The sequence below is a fragment of the Dermochelys coriacea genome, chromosome 7 (genome assembly GCF_009764565.3).
Source record: "Dermochelys coriacea isolate rDerCor1 chromosome 7, rDerCor1.pri.v4, whole genome shotgun sequence".
Classification (NCBI taxonomy): domain Eukaryota; kingdom Metazoa; phylum Chordata; order Testudines; family Dermochelyidae; genus Dermochelys; species Dermochelys coriacea.
Window position 1 is genome coordinate 118,396,699 of NC_050074.1, and position 8,841 is coordinate 118,405,539.

General features: G+C 57.3%; 1 protein-coding gene across 27 annotated transcripts in view; it reads right to left on the reverse strand.

Moving 5' to 3' along the window:
- The window catches only part of ADD3 (adducin 3), a 182,432-nt gene extending 178,477 nt beyond the window's left edge, over window positions 1-3,955 (reverse strand). For 22 of the 27 annotated variants that reach the window (XM_043519459.1, XM_043519440.1, XM_043519455.1 and 19 more), the window contains exon 1: window positions 3,676-3,953. The gene's annotated coding sequence lies outside the window, so the exon portion shown is untranslated. Of the gene's footprint in view, window positions 1-3,675 lie in introns of all 27 variants that reach the window. The other 5 variants (XR_006282907.1, XR_006282909.1, XR_006282906.1 and 2 more) reach the window with 2 other exon arrangements.
- Between the last annotated feature and the right edge of the window lie 4,886 nt (window positions 3,956-8,841).

Consider the following 8,841-nt stretch of genomic DNA (forward strand, 5'->3'; position numbering starts at 1 on the left):
TAAACTTATGGCTGGAAGACATGAACCATAAACGTGTGCCTATCATAGATTCATAGATACTAAGGTCAGAAGGGACCATTCTGATCATCTAGTCCGACCTCCTGCACAGCGCAGGCCACAGAATCTCATCCATGGCAACGCTTTGCGAGAAAAGGCTCTTCGCCTCTACATGCTGTTCAAACCTCTTGCTGAAGAGGGACAGCCTTCCGATGAGAAGGAATTCAAAGCCGGCCAAGGTTGGCTTAACAGTTTTAGAAACTACTTCAACCTCAAAAACGTGCAGACTACTGGTGAAGCTGCATCTGCCAAAGAAGAGGCAGCAAAAGCCTACCCCGAACAATTAAAGAAAATCATAGACAAAAAGGGCTATCTTCCGGAACAAGTTTTTAATGCTGACGAGACTGGGCTCTTCTGGAAAAAAAAAGTGCATCTGCACTTATACGTCAAAAATCAGAAAGACAAGCCCCTGGCTTCAAAGCACCTAAAGACTGTGCGACTGTGTTGTTTTGTGGCAACGCGGCTGGGCATTTAAGAAAGCTGGGCTTGCTCTACAGGGTTGCCAATCCCCATGCCCTAAAAGGCAAGAACAAAAATCTCCTGCTTGTGTTCTGGCAATCAAATAAAAAGGCTTGAGTGACGGCACCATTATTTCTGGATTGGTTCCACAAGTGTTTCATTCCAAAGCTCAAGAGGTACCTCGAAGAAAAGGACTTGATTTTAAAGTGTTGCTGATCGTAGACAATGCTCCTGGCCATCCTGAGGTACTCCAGTTTGCACATAATGATGCTGAAGTTGACTCTCCCTTTTTTATTCTTTCATTCTTCTGTCTCTCTCTCTCTCTTTTTGACTATATGCGATTTTCCCCTTATGTGCTGACTTTAGAATCTAACCCCCGCATAAGATGCGACTCCACTGTACAAGCTTATCTAGTTGAAGTCAATATGCTAGACCTGGCACAAATCTGGATTCAGGCTAGGACATGGGAGAGAAACAGCTTTAGTGGAACTGAAGGATGATCTCCTGCTATTAACGGATGATGTCCAGGAGGATGAAAATGAATGGCTTCCCCTTTCTACAGCACTCAACCCTGTTGACCATAAGAAACTGTTGTCCTACTTAAGAGAGGTGACAGAGGTCCAGCAGAATATACTAAAATAATTTAAATCCAAGAATCGCGATGGTCAGTATGCCTCTGCCACTAGACCCTTAACTTGTCAAGTTCCACAAGGATGAATTCTCTCTTCCGTCCTATTCAACATTTATATCCATCCACAAGGGAAACAGGTAAAATGCCATAAACTACAGTACCAGTACTATGTAGATTACATACAGCTCTACCTTTGTTTCACCCCACACAACCATAGCACTACCACCAAGATAGGCCGGTGCTTGGACAAGATCACAGATGAAGAAAAAGCTGGTAGAAGCTAGAGTTGAGTATGACAACATGATGCTAGTAGGCAGAGGAAAGCATTTTGCACCATAGTTGTAAACTGTTCAGTCTCCTTTGGTTAAAGATACACAGCCACAGCTGGCCAATTCAGTTCCTAGTTTAAGAGTGCTCTAGAGTAGCTTCCCCTAGAATCTCTGGTCAAGTTCAAATCTCCATACTTATATTCAAAAGTAATCAATGGGCTGGTGGTCCCAACATATTTAGAAGATTGCCTAGAGCTCTGCAATGAAAACCATAGCTGATATATCCACTCCTCAGGCACAGTGAAACTTCTGGCCTGGAGGAGACAGAGCTTTCTTGGGGTCCAAGCTGAGACTGTGGAACAAACTCCTACAGAAACTAAAGACCATCGTAAACCTCGCGACCTTGCATTCCAAATGTCAGGCACACTTCGACCTTTCCTTCTGTTTAAAAATAAATGAGATTGCTCGACATACACAGTTCTCCCCCTGGGGAGGGGTTGAGAGAGAATAAACCATACATGACAGATGTTAGTCACATCACTTAATGCACTACTGGAAGCCATTCAGATACTATAGTGCCGAATATAAGAATCTATGTAATAGAATAGAATTTTTAAGATCTCTGTCTCCATGCCAAAGAAAAAGTTGCTGCTAAGTTTAAGTAATAAGAAATACTACTCACTTTGAGCATAGGTTTAGAAAAGTTTCTCCTAGATACAGACCTACAAGCTCTCCAAAGTTTCCCATCACTATAAAGACTCAACATATTGATACTACATTTTTCCAAACAGAGATGACATTTTATTTAAATCCTAATTTTTTTTTTTTAAGATCAGCACTGCAGTAAAGAGAAAGACACTTCCATCGCCAGCTCCTCTCTAGGAAAACTCCCTCACTGAGATAAAGTTCCACATTAGCCTGGTAACACTCATATCTATGAAAGCAACAACTGCATTTCAACCTCTATCATATTACTCAGCCTAACAAGAATAGTGGGGAAGGACAGACATGAATACCACTTCTTTTTCTGAATATGGATGGGAAATCATTCATTCACACCTGTGAAAGTGATGGCTCTGGCCCATGGGCAACTACTAGGTTCTTATACTTAAACAATAGAGCGAGCAAAGGTTTTACAATTACAGAGGATGCAAGGGACCCTAGACCATCCAATTCACAGTGATATGCTCTTTTCCCCTAAATACTGGTGGCATCAAGTAACCCCTTCAGTCCACTTATTTACATAGCCCCAAGCCCAACAGCCACAGCAGGATGCACACACACACGTAAACACAACATGCTTGCATTAGATCTATCCAAACAAGCACTCAATTGGTAAGAAACAGGAGGGAACAGACTTTAGATTATTTTATAAAGGAACGCAAAGGAAGCTGGTTAGGTATAAAGAAAAGGAGTACTTGTGGTACCTTAGAGACTAATTTATTTGAGCATAAGCTTTCGTGAGCTACAGCTCACTTCATCGGATGCATTGATGCATCCGATGAAGTGAGCTGTAGCTCACGAAAGCTTATGCTCAAATAAATGTGTTAGTCTCCAAGGTGCCACAAGTACTCTTTTTTTTTTTTTCCTTCTCACCCAAACATCCATCCCCACAAAAAAGCAAAATACATTCAGGACATGCAGCCCAGCTGGATTTTAGGGTAACTAGCTCCCAGGATTGAATGATGGGCGAGGGGGGGGGGGGAGAGAAACAGGAAGAGTTTGACTCACACCCTCCTTCAGGGGATCTCCACATGCGATGCCCAATAAATCACACCTCACCCGTACACACTATGAAACCCTCACCCCAGCCCTGCGGACTTCCCAGACAAACACCCCACGGAGCTAATGGGGGGGGGGGGAGTGCGGAGGGGGAGCCTCTCCCACGTGGTGGGATATACCAATGTGAATGCCTCTCTAGGTGCCCCCCTTGAACCTCTCCCCCCAGCCCCACTGGCTTCCCAGGCAAACACCCCACAGCTCCGCAGATCATGGGCACAGCGTCTCCCACGCGGGGCGTGTAACAATGTGAACGCCCCCGCCAAGGGATAAGCACAGCCCTCACCCCCCCCCCGCTGCCCCCCTGACTCCCTCCCAACGGCGCCCCCCACAGCCCCCAACTGGGGGACCATCCCCCAGGGAAATAAGTCTATGCGTGGGGAGGGGGGGGTCACACGGCGTCTCGATCAGCCCAGCGTGGGGGGGGCTCTTGAATCGCCCCCCCCCCCAAGGGCCGGGGCAGGAGAGACGTTTGTTTACCTCAGAAGCGAGCGCGCCTTTGTGCGTCGCCCCCCCCCCGCCGCTACTCGGCGAGAGCGCACCTCGGGGGCGGGGCGGCGGAGCTCCGGATGTGGCAGGAAGGGACACCTGGGCCCCTCCTCCCGCCACCCGCGCTGGTGGCTCGCTATCTGGCAGCGGCCCCACCCCCATTGGCGCGCGCGCGCCCGCCCCTCCCTCCCCGCGGCCGGCGCCGCCAACGTTCGGCCGAGTTTGAATCTCTCCCGGCCCAGCGCCGCGGCCCGGGCGGAGGAGCCGAGCTGCGAGGGAGGGAGGCGGGGGGGGAGTGAGCGGGGGGGGCCGCAGGGCCTGTCCGTTATTGTCGGCCGGCGGCGGGGGGCGGGGCTCTGCAAGGACGAAGCCTGCGGGGCGGAGCTGCTCCGCCCCCCCCCCCAGTCCCGGGCTGGCCCCTCCCCTGCCCGTTAATCCTGACCCCTCACAGGCACAGCCGCCCTCCCCGCACACCCCCCACACATCGCGGGGGCCTTCGCCCCTCCACACCCGCCTGGCGAGCGGCTTCCTCGGGGCCGCATGTCCCCCCCCGAGCCAGCTGCCTTACCCCTGCCCTCGTCCGTCCGACTCCTCCATTGCCCCACCCCCGGCCCCTAGAGTGCTCCCCCCCCGTTAACTCTTACCTCTCCTTTACCCCCCACCCCCTAGAGTGCTCCCCCCCCGTTAACTCTTACCTCTCCTTTACCCCCCACCCCCGGCCCCTAGAGTGCTCCCCACCCCCCGTTAACTCTTACCTCTCCTTTACCCCCCACCCCCTAGAGTGCTCCCCCCCCCGTTAACTCTTACCTCTCCTTTACCCCCACCCCCGGCCCCTAGAGTGCTCCCCCCCCCGTTAACTCTTACCTCTCCTTTACCCCCCCACCCCCTGGCCCCTAGAGTGCTCCCCCACCCCCCCGCCGTTAACTCTTACCTCTCCTTTACCCCCCCACCCCCCGGCCCCTAGAGTGCTCCCCCACCCCCCCGCCGTTAACTCTTACCTCTCCTTTACCCCCCACCCCCTAGAGTGCTCCCCCCCCGTTAACTCTTACCTCTCCTTTACCCCCCACCCCCGGCCCCTAGAGTGCTCCCCCCCCGTTACTCTTACCTCTCCTTTACCCCCCCACCCCCTAGAGTGCTCCCCCCCCGTTAACTCTTACCTCTCCTTTACCCCCCACCCCCCGGCCCCTAGTGCTCCCCACCCCCCCCTTAACTCTTACCTCTCCTTTACCCCCCCACCCCCCGGCCCCTAGAGTGCTCCCCACCCCCCGTTAACTCTTACCTCTCCTTTACCCCCCCACCCCCTAGAGTGCTCCCCCCCCGTTAACTCTTACCTCTCCTTTACCCCCCACCCCCTAGAGTGCTCCCCCCCCCGTTAACTCTTACCTCTCCTTTACCCCCCACCCCCCGGCCCCTAGAGTGCTCCCCCACCCCCCCGTTAACTCTTACCTCTCCTTTACCCCCCACCCCCGGCCCCTAGAGTGCTCCCCACCCCCCGTTAACTCTTACCTCTCCTTTACCCCCCCACCCCCCGGCCCCTATAGTGCTCCCCCCCCCGTTAACTCTTACCTCTCCTTTACCCCCCACCCCCCGGCCCCTAGAGTGCTCCCCCCCCGTTAACTCTTACCTCTCCTTTACCCCCCACCCCCTAGAGTGCTCCCCCCCCCGTTAACTCTTACCTCTCCTTTACCCCCCACCCCCGGCCCCTAGAGTGCTCCCCCCCCCGTTAACTCTTACCTCTCCTTTACCCCCCACCCCCTAGAGTGCTCCCCCCCCGTTAACTCTTACCTCTCCTTTACCCCCCCACCTCCAGCCCCTAGAGTGCTCCCCACCCCCCGTTAACTCTTACCTCTCCTTTACCCCCCACCCCCCCGGCCCCTAGAGTGCTCCCCCCCCCGTTAACTCTTACCTCTCCTTTACCCCCCACCCCCGGCCCCTAGAGTGCTCCCCACCCCCCCGCCATTAACTCTTACCTGTCCTTTATCCCCCCACCTCCAGCCCCTATAGTGCTCCCCCACCCCCCCGTTAACTCTTACCTCTCCTTTACCCCCCACCCCCCGGCCCCTATAGTGCTCCCCCCCCCGTTAACTCTTACCTCTCCTTTACCCCCCACCCCCCGGCCCCTAGAGTGCTCCCCACCCCCCGTTAACTCTTACCTCTCCTTTACCCCCCACCCCCGGCCCCTAGAGTGCTCCCCACCCCCCGTTAACTCTTACCTCTCCTTTACCCCCCACCCCCGGCCCCTAGAGTGCTCCCCCCCCCCGTTAACTCTTACCTCTCCTTTACCCCCCACCTCCAGCCCCTAGAGTGCTCCCCACCCCCCGTTAACTCTTACCTCTCCTTTACCCCCCACCTCCAGCCCCTATAGTGCTCCCCACCCCCGTTAACTCTTACCTCTCCTTTACCCCCCACCCCCCGGCCCCTAGAGTGCTCCCCCCCCGTTAACTCTTACCTCTCCTTTACCCCCCACCTCCAGCCCCTATAGTGCTCCCCACCCCCCGTTAACTCTTACCTCTCCTTTACCCCCCCTCCAGCCCCTAGAGTGCTCCCCCCCCCGTTAACTCTTACCTCTCCTTTACCCCCCGGCCCCTAGAGTGCTCCCCCCCCCGTTAACTCTTACCTCTCCTTTACCCCCCACCCCCGGCTCCTAGAGTGCTCCCCCCCCGTTAACTCTTACCTCTCCTTACCCCCCCACCCCCCGGCCCCTAGAGTGCTCCCCCCCCGTTAACTCTTACCTCTCCTTTACCCCCCCACCCCCCGGCCACTATAGTGCTCCCCCCCGTTAACTCTTACCTCTCCTTTACCCCCCACCCCCCGGCCCCTAGAGTGCTCCCCCCCCGTTAACTCTTACCTCTCCTTTACCCCCCACCTCCAGCCCCTATAGTGCTCCCCCCCCCGTTAACTCTTACCTCTCCTTTACCCCCCACCTCCAGCCCCTAGAGTGCTCCCCCAGCCCCCCACTGTTAACTCTTACCTCTCCTTTACCCCCCACCCCCCGGCCCCTAGAGTGCTCCCCACCCCCCGTTAACTCTTACCTCTCCTTTACCCCCCACCCCCGGCCCCTAGAGTGCTCCCCCAGCCCCCCACTGTTAACTCTTACCTCTCCTTTACCCCCCACCCCCTAGAGTGCTCCCCCCCCCCGTTAACTCTTACCTCTCCTTTACCCCCCACCCCCGGCCCCTAGAGTGCTCCCCCCCCGTTAACTCTTACCTCTCCTTTACCCCCCACCTCCAGCCCCTAGAGTGCTCCCCCCCCGTTAACTCTTACCTCTCCTTTACCCCCCACCTCCAGCCCCTAGAGTGCTCCCCCAGCCCCCCACTGTTAACTCTTACCTCTCCTTTACCCCCCCACCCCCCGGCCCCTAGAGTGCTCCCCACCCCCCGTTAACTCTTACCTCTCCTTTACCCCCCACCCCCGGCCCCTAGAGTGCTCCCCAGCCCCCCACTGTTAACTCTTACCTCTCCTTTACCCCCCCACCCCCTAGAGTGCTCCCCCCCCCCGTTAACTCTTACCTCTCCTTTACCCCCCACCCCCGGCCCCTAGAGTGCTCCGCCCCCCGTTAACTCTTACCTCTCCTTTACCCCCCACCCCCGGCCCCTAGAGTGCTCCCCCAGCCCCCCACTGTTAACTCTTACCTCTCCTTTACCCCCCCCCCCCCTGGCCCCTAGAGTGCTCCCCCCCCCGTTAACTCTTACCTCTCCTTTACCCCCCACCCCCGGCCCCTATAGTGCTCCCCCACCCCCCGTTAACTCTTACCTCTCCTTTACCCCCCCCCCGGCCCCTAGAGTGCTCCCCCCCCCGTTAACTCTTACCTCTCCTTTACCCCCCCCCCCGGCCCCTAGAGTGCTCCCCACCCCCCGTTAACTCTTACCTCTCCTTTACCCCCCCCCCCTAGAGTGCTCCCCCCCCGTTAACTCTTACCTCTCCTTTACCCCCACCTCCAGCCCCTATAGTGCTCCCCCACCCCCCCGTTAACTCTTACCTCTCCTTTACCCCCCCACCTCCAGCCCCTATAGTGCTCCCCGCCGTTAACTCTTACCTCTCCTTTACCCCCCCACCTCCAGCCCCTATAGTGCTCCCCACCCCCCCCGCCATTAACTCTTACCTCTCCTTTACCCCCCACCCCCCCGCCCCTAGAGTGCTCCCCACCCCCCGTTAACTCTTACCTCTCCTTTACCCCCCCTCCAGCCCCTACAGTGCTCCCCCACCCCCCCCATTAACTCTTACCTCTCCTTTACCCCCCCCCCCCGGCCCCTAGAGTGCTCCCCCAGCCCCCCACCGTTAACTCTTACCTGTCCTTTATCCCCCCACCCCCCGGCCCCTATAGTGCTCCCCCACCCCCCCGTTAACTCTTACCTCTCCTTTACCCCCCACCCCCCGGCCCCTATAGTGCTCCCCCACCCCCCCCGTTAACTCTTACCTCTCCTTTACCCCCCCCCCCCCCCAGCCCCTATAGTGCTCCCCCAGCCCCCCCGCCGTTAACTCTTACCTCTCCTTTACCCCCCCACCTCCAGCCCCTATAGTGCCCCCCCCGTTAACTCTTACCTCTCCTTTACCCCCCCCACCTCCAGCCCCTATAGTGCTCCCCACCCCCCCGCCATTAACTCTTACCTCTCCTTTACCCCCCACCCCCCGGCCCCTAGAGTGCTCCCCACCCCCCGTTAACTCTTACCTCTCCTTTACCCCCCCTCCAGCCCCTATAGTGCTCCCCCACCCCCCCCGTTAACTCTTACCTCTCCTTTACCCCCCACCCCCCGGCCCCTAGAGTGCTCCCCCCCCCGTTAACTCTTACCTCTCCTTTACCCCCCCACCCCCCGGCCCCTAGAGTGCTCCCCCAGCCCCCCACCGTTAACTCTTACCTGTCCTTTATCCCCCCACCCCCCGGCCCCTATAGTGCTCCCCCCCCGTTAACTCTTACCTCTCCTTTACCCCCCACCCCCCGGCCCCTAGAGTGCTCCCCCAGCCCCCCACCGTTAACTCCTACCTCTCCTTTACCCCCCCCACCCCCCGGCCCCTATAGTGCTCCCCCACCCCCCCGTTAACTCTTACCTCTCCTTTACCCCCCCCCCCCCCGGCCCCTATAGTGCTCCCCCACCCCCCCCGTTAACTCTTACCTCTCCTTTACCCCCCCACCTCCAGCCCCTATAGTGCTCCCCCCCC